This window comes from Salmo salar, chromosome 06 (genome assembly GCF_965601325.2).
Source record: "Salmo salar chromosome 06, fSalSal1, whole genome shotgun sequence".
Lineage (NCBI taxonomy): Eukaryota > Metazoa > Chordata > Actinopteri > Salmoniformes > Salmonidae > Salmo > Salmo salar.
In genome coordinates this window covers 46,899,359-46,923,983 of record NC_138296.1, presented here as the reverse complement: position 1 = coordinate 46,923,983, position 24,625 = coordinate 46,899,359, and the positions used below count along the sequence as shown (strand labels likewise).

Below are 24,625 nucleotides of genomic sequence, written 5' to 3'. Positions count from 1 at the left end.
ACCATTCTTCATATTTTCAAGCATGATGGTGGCTGCATCATGTTATGGGTATGCTTGTCATCGGCAAGGACTACAGAGTTTTTTAGGATAAACATAAACGGAATACAGCTGAGCACAGGCAATATCTTAGAGGAAAACCTGGTTCAGTTTTCTTTCCAACAGACAATGGGAGACAAACCCACCTTTCAGTAGGACAATTACCTAATTTAGCACAAGGCCAAATCTACACTGGAGTTGTTTACCAAGATGACATTGAATGTTCCTGAGTGGCCTAGTTACAATTTTGACTTAAATCGGCTTGACAATCTATAGCAAGACTTGAAAATGGCTTTCTAGCAATGATCAACAACCAACTTGACAGAGCTTGAAGAATTAAAAAAATTATCATGTGCAAATATTGTACAAATCAGGTGTGCAAATATTTTAGAGACCCCAAAAGACTCACACTGTAAGTGGTGTTTCTAACATGTATTGTCTCAGGAGGGTGAATACTTATCTAATTCAGATATATTCATGTTTTATTTTTCATAAATGTTAGAATTTTTCTTCTACTTTGACACTACAGAGTATTTTGTGTAGATCATTAACCAAAAATGACAATCAAATACATTTTAATCCCACTTTTTAATGCACCAAACGCAAAAAGTCAAGGGAGGAGTGAATACTTTTTGAAACATTCACCTGTACTAACAAGTCCCACACATCTCCGTTAGCAACACGGTTAGCTCAGCTTATACACTACCATACTTAAATGTTGCAAAACATTGTTATTGCAATGTAATAACAATGAAACAACTTTAAGATGACATTGTTCATATTTTTATCAATGCTGTTGAGAATTAGGCTGGAATAGGATACATTTATAGCCACCTATTCTGAATCAAAAGCCTTTGTTTTTTAACAATTCATCATCGAAATGGGTACAATCAAACACAGATAGCAGCTGATGAATGAGTGAACCTTCTATAACCTTTTGACCTTTGATAACAAGGGTTAATCAAGGCTCCCTCAGCACAAATGATACTAAAGCTAATAGGGCTAACGTGTTGTAATGATAGTAGAATACACATGATAGCAAAGAACAATTTGCCAGCTGTAATAAAGATTATGCCACATGAAAGTTGCGATATATCTTGGCTCTATTGTGCCTTAAGCTGTCCTTGAGTCATTGAAGGGCATGGCACAAACCACCACTTAAAAAACGCAGAGCAGAACTGTGTACAGGGGAGTGGATATACACGCTGAATTTGGTCAAAGTGGTTTGGTCAAAGTGTATGACTGAATTCTGCTGGATGTATTTCAGAAATGATCGTATTTAGGAAAACAACTGCATGTTAAAATCTGTATGAGGGAAGTTCTGTCTCAATGGCACAGCCTAGCAGTTCTGCTGAACTGAATGCATTTGACATATTTGCATCTGTTTGTAGCGGCTTTTGTAATTTTATTGGCATATTTGAAGTTGAAATGTTCATCTACTTTTATGTTGTCTTTTATTTGAAGTATGCATCTTTTATGGTACACAATTCCATATTAGGACATTTCTGTCAAGTTTCTAGGAGACAGTAATCCTTCCTGACCCTAAAATGTCATCATGCTCACTGCTAAACAAATTATATCAGAGACCACAGTGGCGATTTGCATTTGATGCAGTTAGTAGATGTATAGGCTGTCATTACTGAAAGGATTCTTATCCTAAAGTGGATTTTTTTCAAAAAGGAAGGGGGGTCGCAAAATGTGTAGCAGAGCATCTCCATTTGATGGCCCTCCAATAGTCACTCCCCATGAGTGATTACCGCAGCTAGTAATACATTATGTATGAGCACCACCCCTGACTACATGCCACATCAATGTAATAGCAGATTGCACCAGAGAATTCTGGTCGCTCTGTTTTGAGTATTTTCCTTAAGGCATGATGTTTCGTGGATGGAGAATAGATTCCAGGAGAGGTCAAGGATGTGCATTATCTATTCTAAAGATGTGTTTGTATCAAGCGGTGAGTCATAACGGCAGCCATGTTGGAAATGAATAACCCAGGAAAAGCCACAGTTTCCTGGTTTAGCCCTAAAGTCTAGCGCGTCTGTGGTAGAGTGGGGGATGATGGGGGACGGGCGCAGTGTTCTGTGAGGTCATATGCAACCAAGGGCAAAGACAGCCACTATATTTAAAATCACAGTGGTTTTCAGTGGTACACACAATACAAACACAAACCTAGAACTACCGGTAGATAAGTCCTACATTTGATCTATTTCCCAATAAACAATGTTGCGCAGACCCAAGCTGAATGAGTGATGTGTGTTTTGAGTCCTCCTCCACAAAGTCATTTAAGCGGAGGGATCTTCCTTTGCACTCTGTCAACCCAAAACGTAATTAAGCCTGTAACTGTAGTCGTAGAGACACAGAAGTTCAACAATGAAGTAAAAAAAATGCTAATCAGGATTAAATAGCAGGAGGGAATGTGACGCATTTATTGCAGCAAGACGTCTTTCATCTGACCGAGGGATCTGTTTGCCCACTGGTACTTACAGACTGGTACACGTGCCCTTGACGTGGTGGACACATTATACAGTAAAAATAGCCCTCTACGGCATGTTTTAGCATCTATAGTCCTCTCAATGGCAATGAACTGAACAATGGAAGGAAAGTCACTTGAGGTGGACAATAAATAGCCTTTGTTTCGAGTGTAGTATGTATTTTGTGTGGATTGGGTTTGGGGGTATGGTTAAAAGCTGACTAGTCTAGTAGGCCTAGGGTACTCAGGAACAGTCTCTGTCTCTGTCTTTGAGTCTTACTCACCTCACACTGCTGAATCTGTCACATGTTGTTTATCCCCACATATTTGGACTGAAGGATTTTTTTATTAAATAGAAACTACCTCGATGTCTGCCCTGCTTTTTTGATATAGTTAAGTTTACCTCAATACAGCGAGTCATTTCTCCTCGGGGTTATACCTTCAAATGAGTTCTAGAAAGTCCAAAAACCATCTAATAATTCCTACTCCACTTTTACTCAATTGTTTTTACTATGTGCTATATAAAGAATAGCTTGCATTTTTTAAATGTCAACGTAGGGTAAAGAAAGACATGCTGACTGGCCATTCCAGGCCGGACCACTTTCTTCTGTCAACAATTTTAGCCACTAAATTAACACGCTGAACAATCACTTTCACTCTGGTGACCATCCTACTTTTCTGAGGATTCTGTGCCCGACTGTGCCCATACAAGTCAGAGAGGAGCGGGTTGATCAGTCAGATGAGATCAGGTGGCTGTCCAGCGGAATTCTGTTTCTTAGCCTACCTCACATCCCCTTTCACTCAGACTGAGCTAAACAAAGGTGAAGCAGTCGTCACCATCGTCTCAGGATGCCGTACAGTTGGGATTTATTGTGACTCACACTGCTTTAAGTAATAAGATGTTCCAATGACTATCATTCTATCTTTCAAGCTCTGTAGAATCGAAATCTCTTTGATATTGAATGCCCATGATCATTGAAGTCCGTTTTTGTACGTTTTGAAACACGGAATCCGAAGTGTTGGGTATGCCATCTCTTTGCCACAAATTCAGACTTTTATTTAACCCTTTACACTCGTGAAAATGGACCTATATGGATAGGGCTACATTGAAATGTTAATAACGGAAGAAATATGAAAACATATGCATAAGCATGGTAGCAATTGAAACGGTTTGGAAAATGTCATTATGGTGAAATTATTAGACCAAAGTTTAGGACACAACAGTTCCTTTGACACAAGACTGAATCCAAACACTACACTGTGGATTTCATGTGATTTAACATTAAATCCGAAATACTCTGGATACATTCAGTAACATGATAAGAATATTCTTGGAGAATGTGGGGTAGGTGCAACATAAGACAAACACATTACAAGGGTTTGAGTGAGAGAACTAACTGGTGTATTCAAGTGGCCGCACACCTCTTCAAAGTGTGCACAGTTACTAAGTCATTTCAATGCACTTTAATGACTCAAAGAAGAGTCGTCAACTACAAGGTGCTTTTCTAAGCTCTCCTAGCTGTGCCGTTGAGGAGCTAGAGCAAGTACAGTTGTAGGTGTTTTGTTTGGAACACAACCCTGCATCCCAGCCATCACACAATTACTGTTGCTTACACAATCCAAAAACAGACCATTATAAATCACAATCAGGGTCAGGTGGGCATCATTTGAAGCTTGTTCTATTGCCAAGCTAGACTAGATAAGTTATAAAATACTATCTTACCGTGTAGGGCTTTCATAAAGTAATTCAGAGAAACAGACCATACTTTTGGTGCACGTATGCTCTTAGAAAAAAAGGGTTATTCGGTTGTCTCCATTGGAGACCTTTTGAAGATCCCTTTTGGTTCCAGGTAGAACCCTACTGGGTTCCATGGAGAATACTTTCCCCAGAGGGTTCTACATGGAACCCAAAATAGTTCTACATAGAACCAAAAAGGGTTCTACCTGGAACCAAATAGGGTTCTCCTACGGGGATAGCCAAATAACCCTTTTGGAACCTTTTTTTCTAAGAGTGTAGAAAGGACTCATGAGTGCAGTCAGGTGCGTGTTCCACGGCAATTTTATTCTCACAATAGACAAACATAGGCTCATTCTGTTCAGAACAACACAGGGTATAACATCATGTCATCTGGTAACTGTACATCAAACATAGTGATCAAAAACGTTGACATTGTATATGAATTGAGTTTGATGATTATGGAAATGTGAAGTGCACAGGTGTTTGGCTTGCTTGTATGACATCAAAGCGGTATTTATTATAATCCTCAATGTCTCATCTTTCAAAACACACAGAGTCCTTTTAATATAAAGCATTTCCCTTACTCAGACAACAAAACATTCGCAAAACTTTCAATTAGCAGGAGGGATTGGGGCGACTTCTTGTCGCGTGCTGTGCTCAAGTTCAGAACGGCTGTCAGTCAGCGCTGTGAAGATTAGAGCCTGAGCTCTGATGTAATTTATAGCAGGTTACTGTACAGCTACTTTGTTCCAATTTAGGCGCTTATCAGTGCCCAAATCTGCCATTTTCAATCCCGGGTATGACTGTAAAGGACTACGTCACGTGATATGGTTTTAATCTAACGTCTTTAAATGACTCAGCACAATGATAGGACAAAGGAAGGAAAAGAGTTCAGCAGCAACATGTCCCTTAAGGACCACTATGTTGGGGAGATGTTATTGAAGTTTGATTGTCACCTGCTCTCTCAGTTTGCATGATCACCATGTTATCGGTGCGGAATATTATTTCGGAAATTGCTAGTTGGGGAAATTGTCTTGGAAACAATCTAGGAATGTCAGATGGTCTGATTGTGTTGTATGATCTTTTAGAGGTAAAAGTTTTGCCATTTTTTGGGGGCGAGGAGATACAATGTCTTTTTGTGATTGTAAAGGGTAAATGTCAGATCCATTTACTACACTGTGAAGAAATCATACACCCTGATGAGAAACACATTTAAAAGGTGTTCCCAGATATATCAATCCAACCACTAAAGTGAGTGAAATAGTTTTACAACAGAAGGAAAAAACATTATATGATGACCGATTTAGATTGATGTACTGTATATTTGAGATCCTCAAGAACCCATGCCTGCAGGTAGCCTAACTATTGATAAAGCTACAGACGTATGACCCCAACAAGTAATCAATATCTCTCTCTACTACAGTACATGAATAAGTTAAGCACTTAAAGCATTTTGATGGGTGAGAAGCTACTTATGGCTGATGTAAAGTCCTCAGAAAGTTGCAAAGAGGGATGACCCTTCTGTAGTACTACCCTTTACATAGAAACTATACTATAACAATATAGTAATTGCTGACAATTAAAAAATCAAACAACAATTGAATCCTGCATTTAGGGAGGAAATCCAGGTTAGAGAGTACCATTATAACTGTACAATCAAATCCTGATACTAGAAACAGCTTTGCATGTATTTGTCCCATGCTGTCACTTTCATTCCGAATATCCATCCTCCTTTGTGTATCTATTTTTCTAAAAGATGGCATCACTGGTGCTATCGGCACAATGCCCCTCGCATCCTTAAATGACCTAGTTTACCAGTATTGCTGATCTCACATTGGTATGGTGGTAGTAGCAGTAGTTGCACACTTTGAATATCCCACATTACATAATAAGTTGTAGCCGTTGAATTTTAGTCTGGACATAAGTAAGTAAATTACAATGAAACAGCATTCAGATGCAATACTTAAGTGAGTAAGCTCGTTTACATATAGTTCAGACTGTTCTTTTTTGTGTAAGTTGAATATGTAATCGATCACCCCACTTCCTGTTTCATTCATGAGGCAAGGGATGGAAGGAGGGAGGGGAGGTGAAGAAATATGCAGCTCACTGCTCCCTATAATGTCTTCTGCAAGGGGATTTGGCAAGGCAACAGAAAACAATCAATCAATAAGTCAATACAGCTTAATCTTCCTAATTGGGTATTTGCTTTTAACACAAGGAGAAAAAATTGGTAATACTTTACTGTAGGTATCCTTATGTATGCATTCATAAAGCCTTTATAACTATATAACACATTATAACATTTGTCATAAGCTGTTATAAGTCATTTTAAATAATTATAAGTAACGAAATAAGATGTTATAAAATTTGTTATAATGGGTGTCATGTTCTGTTCATCCAGCTGTCATATGCTCTTATGTCACTGTTAATAACAACTGCTATTACACAGTCTGCGTGACAACTTATGTCATATGTTATTACATACTACATAAGAGTCTACATACCAGATGATATTACAGGGTGTTCTCATTTCCCAACCTCTGTGTCACATTATTGAACGGAATGATGGGTGTCATAACCATGTCATATGCCGTTATAGTGTGTACAGACACCTTACGTAACGTGACATTAATTTGAGGTCTTATAAAACAGTTATGAATGTGCTTATACCACAGGATGAGTTGAGAGTATCACAACATTGTACCATTCAAAGGATTAAAAAAAAACATGTGCAAATGGGAGCACAGATGTACTTAGGATTTCTTTTATTTGGAGTTGTACAAATTGGACCACATCAAGATATCAAAAAGGACACATTATAATACCAACAACTTGCCAAACACAACTAAGTAGTTGATGGTGCAATTGCAACATGTAGCTCTCCAGGAACTGTAACGGCTGTCGTAGGAGAGAGAGGACCAAGGCGCAACGGGTTGCGTGCTCATCATTATTATTATTTATTAAAATGTGAACACGGAAAAAACAATAAACAAAGAAATGACAGGAACAGTTTTACAGGCTATAATCACAAGCAATGCAAAATCAACTACCCACAAATCCCCAGGTGAAAACACGCAACTAATATATGACTCCCAATCAGGAACAACTCCCTGATCGGGAGCCACACAGACCACACAGAAATAAACAAACTAGAAAACCAACCTAGAATACAAAACCCAGAACATACACCAAAACCCCGTAATACATAAATAAAACACCCTCTACAATACACATAACCCCCGAACCACATAAAACAAATACCCTCTGCCACGTCCTGACCAACCTACAAATACAAATAACCCCTATACTGGTCAGGACGTGACAGGAATAGAGTTGGAGAGCCATGCTTCTCACAATCCAAATATCGCCTGTAGCTAGGTAGCCACAGCTGTAGGGCCATGACATGAGCACAAGCAGCCCCACTGTGCCCCCATTTATGCATAGCTAGATAGTTAGCTAGCTAGCTTGCTAGCTACCGGAGGAATTTCGAATTATAAAGCACATTTTGCAGCACATCACACAATACATTCTCTTTCAGTACACTTTAAACACAATTACTTTTTAATTTCATTGTTTCTCATGTGTTGTTGTTCTGTTGTTAAGTCCCACCCTTCGTCTTCAGATTTCAGCGATATGATTCACTGACACAAGAGCTCTAGCTAAATAACTTTATAGGATCTGCAAACTGTCTTCTTCTTCTTCATGTGGTTTTCCGTCTGACTAGACGCTTTGTTGCGTATTGCTGCTTTTCACAGTTCAGAAAGTGCATTGACCATTTGTTCACAAAAAAAGGAAATGAGGAAAAAAAGAAATTGCACCACCATCTACCCCTACATACATACCACTATCCCCACCACACCTTTCCACTACTTTTGCCCTAACAAATCATACACCAGGCCGTCGGCCTGGGAGGCTGGAACCCCTTCTCTCAAAACCCCCTGTAGTTCTTCTGCACTAAAATCTATGACACCCAAAAAACTTCTCTGCTCCTGCTACTACCAATTCAATGTTCTGGGATTTCCTTTCCATCTGTACGGTACAATTAATGACCACAGCAATAAACGCCACGAAGCCAACCTTACTAACGCAAAAATTGTTTGGGTAACTCTGTACTGGCCTACTACCTAATCCTCTCAGGCTCCCTCACCCTTTGCCCACAATCCTCTACTTTCCTCACTGCCTCAGCATATGACACTTTCTGCACTGCCCTCACCCTGGAAATTTAAAATCAGTCTCACCAGCACAGGACATTTCTGATCCCCAGCTACATGGCCACCCCCACAATTGAAACACTCCACTTTGTCCCATGTCCACCTGCACAATTCTCACACCTCGGAATCTCCCTCCTACATACTGCTGCATCATGACCATAAACTTGGCACCTGAAACACTGTAGTGTGTTCAGAACAAAAGCTCTCATGGGATAACTTTTATACACTAGCATGACTTTATTCGGCAAACACTCTGCATCATAACTCAGAAAAACAGACAAGGTCTCCTCAGTCTCGTGCTCGCTATCGGGTCTGCGTTTTACCAAACGGTGTTCATCGCAGACACAGGGGATCCTCAACTTAAGTAGATCTACCTCAACACTCACGTAGATCACTCCTTTCAGTGGCGCTCTGTTCCGGAGAGCAAAGCAGGACACAGCTATGAAATGCGTAGCACCCTCTCCCTCTGGGCAGCAAACACACAAAAAGTCAACACAAGTCCACTTCTGGATGTTTTGACCGAATTGACAGAACCAAACTCCTTCTTCACCCAGCCTGATACCACAAATAGATCAGCCAAAAGGCATGGATCCACTTTCTCCACGAATTGTACTCCCACTGGGCCAGAGTCATCTTGGGCATTTTTCTGATCATTGGGGTGAGGCTCGGAAGCCTTCACCTCACGTGTTGGCGCATGTTTGTCCTCTTTCCTTCTGTCAGGTTACATTTCTGAGTTCACTATTCGTCGACTGCTCAGGGTTTTAAAAAGCATAACATGTCATTATCTCCTCTGTACTTCACTCAAAGGAGAAAATACTCAGCTTGAATTTCACAGATATTGGTTTGGGTTTGAACCTCGCGCCCTTTTTTCTGCCTGGCGTCATCTCACCATCTGCCATCTTCCAACCTTCTCCACTGCAAAGCGCTGCCTGCAAACATTTCTACAAATTATACAGTATACCTGAAATGTCATGGAGAGATTGGAGACCCAATGAAAAGTTATTTAGAGTTCTTGTGTCAGCGAATCCTGAAATTGGAAGAAGAAGAAGGGTGGGACTAAGTAAAAGAATGGGAGAAGACAGATGTCGGCTCATGTGGCAAATCCAATTACTGTAAAAAGAATGGCCAAAGCCATCAATCACATGACACCATTCATTCCTATGTGAAGACTCAATAGCACATTTGAAGACCAGGAAGCTTGCGAAGATGGTGCCTCATGGAGACATAACATGCGCAGTTTGACCTACTCAGGAAACCTACTCATTGAGTAACACAAGTTGAAGGCTGACCGGGGTACTGCAAGCTGCCATTAGCAACAAAACTATCATTATAACGTCTTCTGTGTGCAATTTTTAAATAATCGGTTCAATGACATACATATGGTGTGTTAGAAGCAATTATTAGTAACATGACTGTCTTCGCAAAAAAGAAATTTTTACACGAAGATTGGCCACGAATATTTACATTTTTTAATCGGCCTTAAACTTCCGTGGTTTCAAGGAGATGGGGCAGTAGTTCTCTCTTGGGCAAATCCAATGATTTATATACACTCTAGATGACTGACAGGGGGCACTGTTTTGAAGCCCCACGCCTCCATCTTGGCAATCCCCCACCATTGTAAAGATATTTTGGAAGCTGTAGAAATGCATTTATTAATGTCTACATTTGGGCAGCTATCTAAGGCACTGTATTTCAGTGCTAGAGGCATCCCTACAGACCCTGATTTGATTCCAGCCTGTATCACAACCGGCCGTGATTGGGAGTCCCATAGAGTGGCACACAATTGGCCCAGAGTCATCCAGGTTAGGTCTTGGCCGGGGTAGGCCGTCATTGTAAATAAGAATTTGTTCTTAACTGACTCTCCTAAATAAAGATAAATAAAACATGTCAAAAATCCATGTCTATTCTATTACAGACTTTTAAATGATATTATGTGAGCTAAACATACAAATTTAAACTGAAAAAATATATGGATTTGTTTCCGTTAAAATAAAATGTTTTGAAAGTTACTAATTTACTGTCCCCACTACAGCAAAATAAATCTTAAATACTTGTAATTTTGTTCTTGAAATATTTAACTGAAATACCTTATGACCAACCGGTGGCTTCAAATTCTCTCATTGGCCAAAACATACACTATACAAAAGTATGTGGACACCCAATGCTGACAGGTATATAAAATTGAGCACACGGCCACGGAACATCCATAGACAAACATTGGCAGTAGCTAATGGTAACAATAGCTAATGACATTAATTCGATTGTGTAAAATAATGTGTATTAAGATGCATTTAAAGTGTGAAAGAGGGTGTTAATGTGCAATGTGCTACAGAGTATGTTTTGTATTTCCACCAGTAGCTAGTGTAGTTAACTAGCTAGTGCTAGCAGATTGCTAGATAGTAAGCTAGTTAGCCATCGGTGGGTCAACGAAATGTTGCAGTTGCAACATCAACTAATTATCTAGCGAGCTAGATACCTGACTAACTAGCCATTGTTACTGTAGCCTGCACATCTTCCTTTTTTCACAGCTGTCACAAATCCTGGTATGCTCCAGAAACCTTTATGTTGTAAAATTCTATTTGCTTCCGTTTTATTAGGACATTTTTCTGTTTTGGCAAGTTGTTGGTATTATAATGTTTCATTTTTATATCTGGAGTGCAGTTTTTCCAAAAATGTACAATCTTAAATACATCTGTGCTCCCATTTGCCACAGTTTCTTGGAGATCCTTTGAATGGTAACGTTTTGTGATTCTCAACTCATCCTGTTGAACAACCACATGCGTAACTGTTTAATAACACCTCAAATGAAGCTCACTTTACTTCAGGTGTCTGTGCCTTCTCTATAACGGCATATGACATGGTTATGACACCCGTCATTCCATTCAATGTAATAATGTGACACAGAGGTTAGTAAATGACATAACACCCTGCAATATCATCTGGTATGTAGACTCTTATGAAGCATGTAATAACATATGACAGAAGTGGTCATGCAGTTGTTATGAACAGTTGACATTAGAGCATATGACAACAGGATGAAGAATAATCTAGGTAGACACTAGTTGTAAGATGGAACACTCCTATAGGTTCCTAGGCTACGTGATGCAAGATATTTTAAAACACGCAATCATAGATTTGTTAAACCCTCCCATCATTCACCATTTTATATATTGATTACATGACTCATTGAATTCTGGGAATTGGTCATGTACAATGCCCCAAAAATGTCTTGGCAGCCTCACGAACCTGTCTCCATTTCTCAGCTGTAATCCCCTGAGGGAGACCACAGACTTGGTTAATCAGTGATGAAGTGAATTTAAGTAAGTCTAAATGTATTTTGGGGGCTTTGCATGCAGTTCAGAGAAGGTCTAAATTGAGTTTGAACTTAGCACCGTGCCACATGTTTCCAAAAACACCTCTGGCAATATTTCTACTCCTCTTATCATACTTGTTGATGACACACAAACTTCTGATAAAAACTGATAGTGATAGTCATTAAGTTTTTATTAATTCATTTAAAGGGGAATTAGAAGATTGTCATTTTGTGTTAGGGTTTTGGAGATATGGCTCAGCCGACACGCAACCTTTCGATTAGCCCTCTTTCATTAGTTACTTTAACCTCTAACCCATTCCACAGTGTAAATTATAAACTGGGTGGTTCGAGCCCTGTATGCTGATTGGCTGACAGCCAAGGTATATCAGACCGTATACCACGGGTATGACAAAACATGTATTTTTACTGCTCTAATTACGTTGGTAACCAGTTTATACTAGCAATAAGGCACCTTGGGGGTTTGTGGTACACTACATGACCAACAGTATGTGGACACATGCTTGTCGAACATCTCATTCCAAAATAATGGGCATTAATACAGAGTTGGTCCCCACTTTGCTGCTATAACAGCCTCCACTCTTCTGGGAAGGCTTTCTACTAGATGTTTGAACATTGCTGCAGGGACTTGATTCCATTCAGCCACAGTATTAGTGAGGTTGGGCACTGATGTTGGGCGATTAGGCCTGGCTTGCAGTTGGCGTTCCAATTTATCCCAAAGGTGTTCAATGGGGATGATGAGGTCAGGACAGTCAAGTTATTCCACACCGATCTCAACAAACCATTTCTGTATGGACCTCGCTTTGTGCACGGGGGCATTGTCATGGTGAAACAGGAAAGGGGCTTCCCCAAACTGTTGCCGCAAAGTTGGAAGTACAGAATCGTCTAGTATTTCATTGTATACAGTAGAGTTAAGATTTCCCTTCACTGGAACTAAGGGGCCTAGCCCGAAACCATGAAAAACAGCCACCGACCATTATTCCTCCTCCACCAAACTTTACAGTTGGCACTGTAGCGTTCACAGGGCAGGTAGCGTTCACCTGGTATCCGCCAAACCCAGATTCGTCCGTCGGACTGCCAGATGGTGAAGCTTGATACACCACTCCAGCCAACGCTTTGCATTGCACATGATGATCTTAGGCTTGTGTGCGGCTGCTCGGCCATGGAAACCCATTTCATGAAGCTCCCAACTAACAGTTATTGTGCTAACATTGCTTCCAGATGCAGTTTGGAATTCTAGGGTGAGTGGTGCCAACCAAGGACAGACAATTTTGATGCTCTATGTGCTTCAGCACTCGCCGGTCCCATTCTGCATAAGAACAGCCATTAGCCATGATATATTGGCCTGTCACGTCCTGACCAGTAAGGGGTTATTTGTTATTATAGTTTGGTCAGGACGTGGCAGGGGATATTTGTTTTATATGGTTCGGGGTGTGTGTTTATGTAGAGGGGTGTTTGATTTATGTATTCCGGGGTTTGGTTTAGTTCTATATTGTATATTTCTATGTCGAGTCTAGGGTGTTTATTTCTATGTTTAGGTATTTGGGATTGGGGCCTTCAATTGGAGGCAGCTGGTTATCGTTGCCTCTGATTGAAGGTCCTATAATTAGGAGTATGTTTGTTTTGGGAATTGTGGGAGGTTGTTCTTTGCACTGCTGTATTTAGCCTGCAAGACTGTTAGTTTGTTTCTTGTTTTGTTTATTTAAGTGTTCACAAATAAAGTTAAGATGAGCACTCGACCCGCTGCGCCTTGGTCCACTTACTACGACGACCGTGACATGGCCATATACCATACCCCCTCAGGCCTTATTACTTAAATATAAGATTAATACATTTCCATTTCTCACTAATTATATTTCTGGATTTTTTGGGGATGCTCAGTGCAGTGCAGTGGATGAGTATCATACAGTGTAAAATACTCTGGGAAGAGCGGTTGATATGACTGTGCATCGTATTGATGAATAAGTGAAGTGCGTCCCGATTCTCCACACTTCTCCCAGCATATGCACTTCCTCTCATGGATTTAAAAGCATTGGAGTGGTGCAAGCGTATACTGGAGGGAGTTTCCACCATGGTGAGTGTGCAAGTGCACACTTCGGGAGAAGGGAGAAGAATCGGGTCGAAACCTGTGTCTCTACTGGAGCCTCCCTTTCTCTCTCTGTGAGCCTGTGGGTGCTGCCTGTAGCCCAGGTTTGGCAGCCAGTGCAGCTCGCTCATCACATCCTTAAACTTGTTTGTTACTACACTTAAGACACTCCCGTGAGTTTTTCGCTGAGTCAGTGTGGAAGCCACAGCATCTATTTCTATCTAAACATCCCCTCCTCCATCCTCCATCCATCCCGCGTACCATTATGAGTCATAAAAAAGACGGCTCGCTTCCATTTTCTCCCTTGGCCCCCTTAATGCATCAGAATGACGGCTGATAAAGGAACATAGACAGTGACAATCAATGCTTTTCATAGCCCTGAATGTGGAAAAGCGAACATGGATTGACAAAAGATGGACATGAAGTGGATGATGGTTGACCTGTGTATACATTAGGACTCTTTATTTAATCTCTCCCCTCTCCATGCCCTCTACCTCTGCTGCCACCCCTCAACCTCCCCAAGTCTAACCCTAACCCCTATGTACTACATTGGGACATTAGTTAATGTTGTTACCAGGCCCCAAAGACATGGGCAGTAATGGGGGACAGGGTGTCTCTCTCGCTCTCCGATGGCTTCTTCCACTCCCAGCACAGATGGACTAAGGGTTGGGCAAGGCGCTCATGACATTTGTATTCACCCTCACACCTGAGGTCACCTAGGCTTATGTAACTCTCCCTGACAGAGAGTTGTGTGGCGTGGATTCAGAGGGATGGCGTTGGGGGTGGGGTGACATATGGAATGGGCGACCCCTGGTTGGGTCACAATGGCTGTTTGATCCACTGTGCTGGGAGCAATGAGATTTTTTGTAGGTGGTAACAGATGCTGTTTAAACTGCATCATGTGTGTTAGCTAGCTACAGACTCTCTCCTCTTCCCCTCCCCCACCCTTTTCCAATTTCTCTCCCTCCCTCTCTCCATCTCTGTCTCCCTCTCCTTCGCTCTCTCCATGGATCTCACCCTCCCTCTTCCTCCCATCCCCCACTCTGTCTCTGTCTCTCTCTCTCTCTCTCTTGCTCTCCTCTGTCCCCTCCCCCACAGCCGCTCTCTTTTTTCTCTTGACCCTTTCTCTCTATCTCTCTCTCACATTCTGCCTCACTCTATCTCTCTCATCCCATCCCCTCTGCTCCTCCTCCTCCTCCACACTCACCATAGCTCCATCTTTGCCGCAGGGCTTTAGCTGTCAAAGTGCAGTCAGTCAAATTAATCCAATTAATATGCACATAAACACACTCATATACACATGTGTATACATTTGCACAAATAGGTTTATAAGCTGTATGACCAAGCAGCTGCACATACATGGGCCCTATCAATCCATCCATCCTCCCAGCAGCACATTTGTTATAGCATCAGCAGCAGGGATCGCAGCAGTATGCATCCGTCCTCTGTGGTTGAACTGGTACACTGTTTGTTAGCTGTCTGGATGCTACTCACATTATTCCTGGTGGATCCAATGCTGTCCGCAGGCTAGCAGGCGATCACGGATGCTGTTTGCTGCAATATCTCCCATAAAACCTCAACTGCGTCTCAGTTGTTGGTTTTTAAGCTGCTGAATGGATCAAATTTAATATGATTTACTCAATATGATCATTTTACGAGCCTTCAGTTTCAAATGGTTTTCAAGAACGTTGCAAGAATATAATTCTGCATTTCAAATGTGCTTTGGCTGTTTTCTCTAGGGTGTGTGTTTTTAGGAGATAATCAATACTTGTGTGTTTAGGCAATCTCAGAGATCCAGACTAGAGTTTTGTGAATAACACTTCATAAGATACACATCCACACACATCCACATAAATGTACACTTCCAAGGCTACACATACACACACATACACACACACACATAATACTCACATTCTATGCATCCATAATCTCTTCCCCCATCCATCCACTCATCCATCCACTCATCCATCCGCTCACAAAAGCAAAGCAGTGGGACATGTTATATTTTATGTAGACATTTTTACTGCAGGGCCAATGTCATAGCTTCATGTGATTCCATGGACAACAGCATTGTAACTTCCCTTCTCCTCCACCAATAAAACAATATATATAGAGGGAAGCTCCCTGCCACTAGATCCAAAACAGCTGGTTAGGCTGTCAACGGCTTGATGAATAAGCGATAAATGAAATATTTGCTTATGTAATAGCGAGTGAGATGGTGTACATTTTTCAGCGTTTATGTACGGCCCAAATTTGTAGTGTTGTTTTAATGAGGCGAGGATCATTTAGTACACAGAAGTGTTGGAGGTAATTCATTGTACTGTTTTAAAATGTTTTAGTGTACATTTCAGATGATTTGCCTTTAGTATCATTATAGTGCTCCATAAGGGTAACATTGCCTGTAGTATAACATACTGTACAGTACATAGTCCTCTCTCTGGTGTGAGGGATAAGCCTATTGAAGGTTTTTAAATTACTACATTTTCATTGAAGGCTAGCTTTTTCTTTTTTACACGACATCCAGAGATACAACTTTAGAATGCATGCTTCCTTCCTAGCATTGTATCCCCATGAATATAATGAATGAACTACTTAAAAAGGTGTGTTACAGTCTGCGAGCAGATAACCCCACGGCTAGCTTTGTGGTCGTTAAGAGTTTCATTGTGTTGCGAGTCTCTGGCATGCATCTGGACGGGGCTGGCTACTTAAAGGGGGTGAGTGGGACACAGACAGGGCTTCTTCATGTGGGTTACCCAGTTGAAATGCGATGATGTATGTCTTTGGATCACATGCAGAGTACACACACTTTTAACTAGGGCGACTTTTTAGATCCCTAAACAGTTTATAACCGTGTACTGTTCTATATTCTATAGCCAGAATTACTGAGACTCACATGGCAGGTGTATTAGGCCTGCCCTACATTGCTCAGAGCGACACAGCAGCATTTCCCTGTGGTGCCCTCAAGAGGCCTATCTCCCAGATGTGCAATGCTTTATGTGCTGCTCTGAACACTATGAGGTCGCATTCACACCTAGCAATGAATGTGTTTTTGAATGTTCTGGTATATCTGAAGGGAGGGGAATGGTGGAAGTACTGTGCATCCATTACGTTACTGTCAAGTCCTTTTTGCTGCTTGTTGTAACTCAGAATAGTGTGTACAGTGAAGAGTAGGTTGTCTGGAGTTAGTTTTAGCTATAAGCTCTACATTAGATATAGTCCCTACTTAACATTAGATTAAATATGACTTGGTTCGAGCCCTGATTAGCCAGTCTAGCAATTTAGCCTGTCCAGTGTAACCTGAATGCTAGCGTGATGTTTTGTTTAGTCCAGCTGTTACAACAATTCATTGCCACAAGCAAGTGAGCGGTACACTAGGTAGGTACATTGGTGATGCTAAACTGTGTATGACTGCATTTCTGTGGATTGTTCTGCAACCCCATCTGATTCCACCAACCACGTGCAACCGTATTCAACCATATCTTATCCCACAGCATCTTTTGATGTCTATTCTCTGCTAAATAATTAGCATTTCATTTCCTCAGTGTCTACATTGTACCATTGTTGTCCAAATGAATTTTAATACTAGATTCATCTATCTGGTACCAGTTGTAACACAATCTAAAGATTTGAATTCTGATGTTACTGCAGCAAACCTTTCTCAAGCCTTATCTCTGCAGCCCAGACATGTTATGCACTATTGTAGTCACATTCCTATCGTCAGTTGAATTCCACCTAAACCCCATTCCATTAAACATAGTCCTAACAGATTTACCTGCTCATATATGCATCTATTCATACCTACCTACGTACATGCTCTCTCTCCTCACGGATATCTGTTGTCATGGAATGTTTTGCCCCTTGGCCCCTTTTCATTAGTATACACATGCCTCTCATATGGAAGACATGAGCTGTAAACTAGCTTATTTGCCCATTGGCAAGCAAGGGCTAGAGAGGCTGCCATTTCCCCGTCGGGTGAAACCGGATGCAGGTGGAGTGCTGGCAGGGCCTGGGAGGTGTAAAGGAAGAAAACAGCCAAATATAGCTACAGTGAGTAGACAACACACATGGAAATGTAAAAATGCTGACCAGTTCAAGATGAGATAGCTGTAGCCTAGCCGACATAGCTGCAGCTTGTGATGAGGATCCCCTCAGAGGCATCTGGCAACAGAGCTAGCGATGAGTTAGCATTAGCCCCGCTGCTCGTTTCACTACACATTTTAATTCACATGTTGGGTGCTTTCTGTCTGACTTTAGGTAGGCGCCAAAAGTAGTGATTGCAGATTATATCTACCTTGTAGTGACACCAGGGGATGAATGAGGTACATATGCTACTCACATCGTAACATAATACTTCTGCATAACATTTGCCATATTTAATTAATAATTGTTACGGGTTCAAAAAGAGGTGCTGCCTGACTTTGAGTCATGAAGGGCTGCAATGGCTGCTGGTTTTCATTCTTGCTTTTTTAAATCAGTGGCTGATTTAGACCTGTGTTGCTAGGTGTGTGGACTCTCTGGGCAATCAGTGACATTAACTGATCAATTATGGGCAAGGGCAAAATAGAAAACCTGCAGCACTGCAGTCCTAGAGGACTGTTCTACACCCCTGGGTGAAAAGCATGATTGGTATCCTCCTCTTTTCTTGACTAAACACATAGTATAAAGCCACCACGTATGCATGCACACATACTCAAACAATGCATAGTGGTGTAGGGTGATAGCTAGCAAACAAATGTAGCTATTCAAGCGTAGCTATTTATAGCTGTATTGATTTAGAAGGGGTCTGTGTTAGTGTGTAGGTAAGTGTGCTATTGTGATAAGAGATCCAAATTGTAATACAACACTAACACAGACCCCTATTACTCCAAATTGTAATACAACACTGACATTGTGAAATATGAGAAGACATTGCCTCTCTGAAGAGGTCAGTTATTTTTTATTTACATTTTTTTTATTTCACCTTTATTTAACCAGGTAGGCTAGTTGAGAACAAGTTCTCATTTGCAACTGCGATCTGGCCAAGATAAAGCATAGCAATTCGACACATACAACAACACAGAGTTACACATGGAATAAACAAAAACATACAGTCAATAATACAGTAGAACAAAAGAAAACAAAAAGTCTATATACAGTGAGTGCAAATGAGGTAAGTTAAGACAATAAATAGGCCATGGTGGCAAAGTAATTACAATATAGCAATTATCTTGGATATTCTGAATATCTTTGTTGTTACCTGACTCTTTTACAATCAAAGCTACTTGTCATATTAGATTTTTCTACGATCACAATTTATATTTTTAAAGTCCGGAAATATCTATTTCTCACTTAATCTCTGTCACATATCAGGATGAAGGTGCATTTATCCATTTATGTGCACTTGCCTTTTCAAATAAAGCCAACATGCTTTTGTGTGATACTACAACTGTGTGTGTGCTTATGCATATTTGTTTGTGGCTTACCATCTACAGTGCATTCGGAAAGTATTCAGACCCCTTCCCTTTTTCCACATTTTGTTTTGTTATAGCCTTATTCTACATTTTATTAAATAACCATTTTCCCTCATCAATCTACTCAGAATAAGTAAAAACAGGTTTTTAGAAACTGTGGACGCTAAAATGAAAAACAGAAATTCATTATTTACATACGTATTCAGACCCTTTGCTATGAGACTCAAAATGTATCTCTTGTGCATCCTGTTTCCATTGATCATCCTTGAGATGTTTCTACAACTTCATTGGAGTCCACCTGTGGTAAATTCAATTGATTGGACATGATTTGGAAAGGCACACGCCTGTCTATTTAAGGTCCCACAGTTGACAGTACAGGTCAGAGCAAAAACCAAGCCATGAGGTTGAAGTAATTGTCCATACAGCTCCGAGACAGGATTGTGTCGAGGCACAGATCTGGGGAAGGGTACCAAAATATTTCTGAAGCATTGAAGGTTCCCAAGAACGCAGTGGCCTCCATCATTCTAAAATTGAAGAAGTTCGGAACCACCAAGACTCTTCCTAGAGCTGGCCAAACTGAGCAATCGGGGGAGAAGAGCCATGGTCAGCGAGATGACCAAGAACCTGATGGTCACTCTGACAGAGCTCTTGAGATCCTCTGTGGAGATGGAAGAACCTTCCAGAAGGACAACCATCTCCGCAGCACTCCACCAATCAGGCCTTTATGGTAGAGTGGCCAGACAGAAGCCATTCCTCAGTAAATGCACATGACAGTCTGCTTGGAGTTTGCCAAAAGGCACCTAAAGAACTCTCAGGCCATGAGAAACAAGATTCTCTGGTCTGATGAAACCAAGATTGAACTCTTTGACCTGAATGCCAAGCGTTGCTTCTGGAGGAAATCTGGCACCATTCCTATAGTGAAGCATGGTGGTGGCAGCATCATGCTGTGGGGATGTTTCTGGGAGACTAGTCAGGATCGAGGGAAAGATGAACGGAGCAAAGTAAAGAGCGATCCTTGATGAAAACCTGCTCCAGAGCACTCAGGACCTCAGACTGGGTCGAAGGTTCATCTTCCAACAGGACAATGACCCTAAGCACACAGCCAAGACAACAAGTTTCTGAATGTCCTTGAGTGGCCCAGTCAGGCCTGACTTGAGCCCGAACGAACATCTCATCCAACCTGACAGAGCTTGAGAGGATCTGTAGGGATGAATGGGAGTAACTCCCCAAATACAGGTGTGCCAAGCTTGTAGAGGCATACCCAAGAAGACTTAAGGCTGTAATCACTGCCAAAGTTGCTTCAACAAAGTAGTGAGTAAAGAATCTGAATACTTATGTAAATGTAATATTTCAATTTATTTTATATATTTTAAAACATTTCTTAAAACCTGTTTTTCTTTGTCATTATGGGGTATTTTGTGTAGATTGATGAGAGAAAAAATACAATTTAATCAATTTTAGAATAAGTGTCACGGCTGTCTTCGTCTTCTGACGATATAGCGAAATCGTCGTCTGAAAATGTAGACCAATACGCAGCGGATGTCGTGTTCATCTTTGAATTTAATTAATCGCTCACGTGAACACTATACAAAAACAATAAACAATGACAGTGCAACAGTTTTGCAGGCTATCCTAACACAGTGCAAAAACAATCTCCCACAACAGACAAACACAAACACACCCTCATATATGGGACTCTCAATCAAAGGCAAATAGACAACACCTGCCTTCAATTGAGAGTCCCAACCCCAATGAACCCAAACATAGAAACAGACACACTAGACTCAACATAGAATTACATAAACATAGATCATAAACCAAAACCCGGAAATACTAAATCAAACGCCCTTTTACCAAAACACCACCCCGAACCACATAAAACAAATACCCTCTGCCACGTCCTGACCAAACTAAAATGACAATTAACCCTTATACTGGCCAGGACGTGACAATAAGGCTGTAATGTAACAAAATGTGGAAAAAGTCAAGGGGTCCGAATACTTTCCGAATGCACTGAACAAGAAATGGCACATTTTGTTTAGTTTAAAAACATTCACCTTTTGTGCAATACGTAGGTGTAGGCTAAATGCTTAGAATTTGACATACATTGATACCTCTTACAACATCATGATCTATATCAAATAAGCCCAGCTAAGATTGTGTGCATCTGTGCAGTGTAACAGTCAGGCAGCCATGGAGATGGTGGGCTGGGTAATATGCAGCAGAAGCTAGTTCCATCATTCTATGAATAATACATAGACAATTGACAGAATATTTCAGCTCTGGGAAGGAGGAAATCTGAGCAGTTGATCGTGAACAAACCATTGGGGGTTCCCTGAAAGTAATGGTAAAGCTTTTGGTAGTTTCAACATGGATTAAAATGTTTAATCTGCGTCAGTTATCTTAATTGGAAAGTATCTAGGAATAGGCCACTATCTCTTATCAAATTCATGATTTACTTGCAGCACTGCAGTTATATCGCAAGCATAGTATATTACTATGTCTGCTATATGGTTTTTACTTGCTACTTTACACCTATGAAAACATCTACCACATTATCCAGATTGGTGGTATCTGCATGCCTATTATAATCAATACTTTGATTGATTGTCTGTTGTAACCACACCCTTTTTATCATGTTTCAGGTAAGACTCAAATGCAGACTGTGTTGAAGTAAAAATGTTTATTACAGCAACAGGGGCAGGCAAATGACAGGTCAAGGCAGTCAGGGGTCGATAATCCAGAGTTGTGGGGGAACGGTACAGGACGGCAGGCAGGCTCAGGGTCAGGGGGAGGCAGAGTGATCAGGCAGGCGGGCTCCGAGTCAGGACAGGCAAGGGTCAAAACCAGGAGGGCGAGAAAAAGAGAGACTGGGGAAAAGCAGGAGCTGAGACAAAACGCTGGTTGACTTGACAAACAAGACGAACTGGCAACAGACAAACAGAGAACACGGGTATAAGTACCCAGTGGATAATGGGGAAGATGGGTGACACCTGGAGGGGGGTAGAGACAAGCACAAGGACAGGTGAAACAGATCAGGGTGTGACACTTTTACAATGAAAGCTTGGAGGACAACACAATACATGTATGACCACAGTCACTTGATTGTACACAATCAGTCGTGTTCATATCTTACTCCAACATGCTCCAGTCCAAGGCCTTTTGAATGAAACGGACCACATAGATGAACCACAGTTCCAGATCTGTAGCCTTTGATAAAAACCAAGGGAACCTAAACTGATTCAGGCGAGTCTGTCAGAATCGCTGTTCTCTGTGGAAGCCTGTCGGTTGTTTATTCTGATTGAACATTCTATATATCTTTCTCTTTGATGATCATGTGTAGAGGTGAAACCAATTACTCATTAACCCAAATTTGAGCAACATGTCATTTAATCAAATAATCACAGCATTTTTTTTTGCATAGCTATGGCCATTTAAATGGAGCTGGTACTAAATGCTTCAGAAAATAATTGCTAGAAATTGATACGAATATGATAGGTCATTGATATTGCCTGTGTGAATGTTAGCACAAATGTGAGTCACCGCTCATTAGCCTGAAAGCTACTGTGAAAACTCAACACATTATATTCTCTATTATGTGCTTAAATGGAGCAAAAAAATTAACAAAATGGCATGTCATGACATGTTTTTCAGAAAAGCATTTAAATGACAAAAAATGTATACAACGAGGTAAGAGAAAAAAACATAACAACAGCAAAGTGGCTAAATGGTGCCATGTCCTCCAAGAACTGCAGTGTGTATCAATATCAAAGCTCCTTGCACTGAAGCCATATTAATCCTTTGTCACACACCCCAAATACACTAGCGTCACATTACATTGGACAGTGAGTGATCCAACCAGGAACCGTCTCTCATCATACCATACAAGGCAGAGTGGGTGACTGTCATCTGAGGGCACACAGGGCAGGAACATGAACTTGCACAGCCTCGAGGTGGAGCTAGCTAGTTAGAGGTGAGGACTGGAGGGAAATGTTTCAAACCCTAACCAAGGCAAAGCCAGCCCCAACAGCTGGAGACATAGTTAACTGTCCGTTACAATCAGGGAGCCAGCGCTCAAGTTCAACACTCAGCAACTCGACTAGGCCTTCCAACGTATCCAGCCTCTCCCTTGGAGCTATTTTTCCCTCCCATATGCGCCTATGAAAAAACGTTGCTGCTGTATGTTTTGGCATGAGATGCGATTTAGAGGACTTAACTCTCCTGTCTTTTTCTGGCCAGAAGACATACAGGAAGCAATGGAGAGTGAAGGGAAAAGGTTAACTAGAGTGTGCCCAAGTATAGGGCTGCCATTTTGTAGATTTCTCTGTTTGGCAACAGTTATAGATAGCTGTCCACTAGCTGTGTTTATGACTAAGCTGTTCAGCAATGACTGTTCTTCTGTTGTGGACTTCTGTAGAGGTCTTGTCGGTTTGTTGTTTTTCCCCAGGTGAAATGGATTTGTCAACCCTTCTCCCCCTCACAATGTGATTCAACATGGCTACCATTAGGTCACAAAACACTTTAGGGGCTCGTTTCAATCCATATCGCTGAGGTTCAGCGTTATAGTGTAATTGAAATGTATAGGTCATTTCCGATTGAGCCGACATATGTAGCGTTTACTGTGAATGCAGTCTCCGCTAACGCGGGAACATTGCCTTTAAATGTCTATCGCGCTATAGCACAGCTCTTCAGCACTACGGATTAAATAGAGCCCTAGATCTAACTGCCGCTTGCTGTTATTGCTTGTCTGTTTATTGAACATAAATACTATGCCCTTCTCTGGCGCAAATAGGCAAAATACCCATCAAGCTGTTGCCTAAACAGTTCATCAATTTGATCATACACGGTGATCTCTGGCCTATCTATTGCCTTTTTGTTGGGTGTATAATTTCTAGTGCCCCTAATATCAGCAACAGAATGAGCAGTGTGCTGCCCTATGGCAGACGGCCCACGCTCCACCTTGCCAACACTACACACCTCAGGCCCTCTCCATGGGCCTCTGGCAATTCATCAACGCTAAGCGCGACAAGAAGCCGAGGACACGTCTTTATTATTTTAGCGCAAATGTAAGGTGTTCCATCGATTCTCCTGCCATTTTCAACACCTTCGTATACAGCCTCTCTTTCTCACTGTGTCTTAGTCCTTGACCCTGTTGAGGTCAGTTTAAATAGCCCGCATCGCTCTAAGCCGAGGAGGGTTTGTGTAAGACGCTGAGGGTCACTCCCTTCACTCCCTTCAAGGGTCATTCCCTTCATATCATGAACTGTTTGAAGTGACAGCGCAAATATAACACACATATT

General features: G+C 41.3%; 1 protein-coding gene across 1 annotated transcript in view; it reads left to right on the top strand.

Moving 5' to 3' along the window:
- stx1b (syntaxin 1B) overlaps positions 1-24,625 on the top strand; it is a 54,677-nt gene that overhangs the window by 4,092 nt on the left and 25,960 nt on the right. The gene's annotated exons all lie outside the window — the stretch shown is intronic.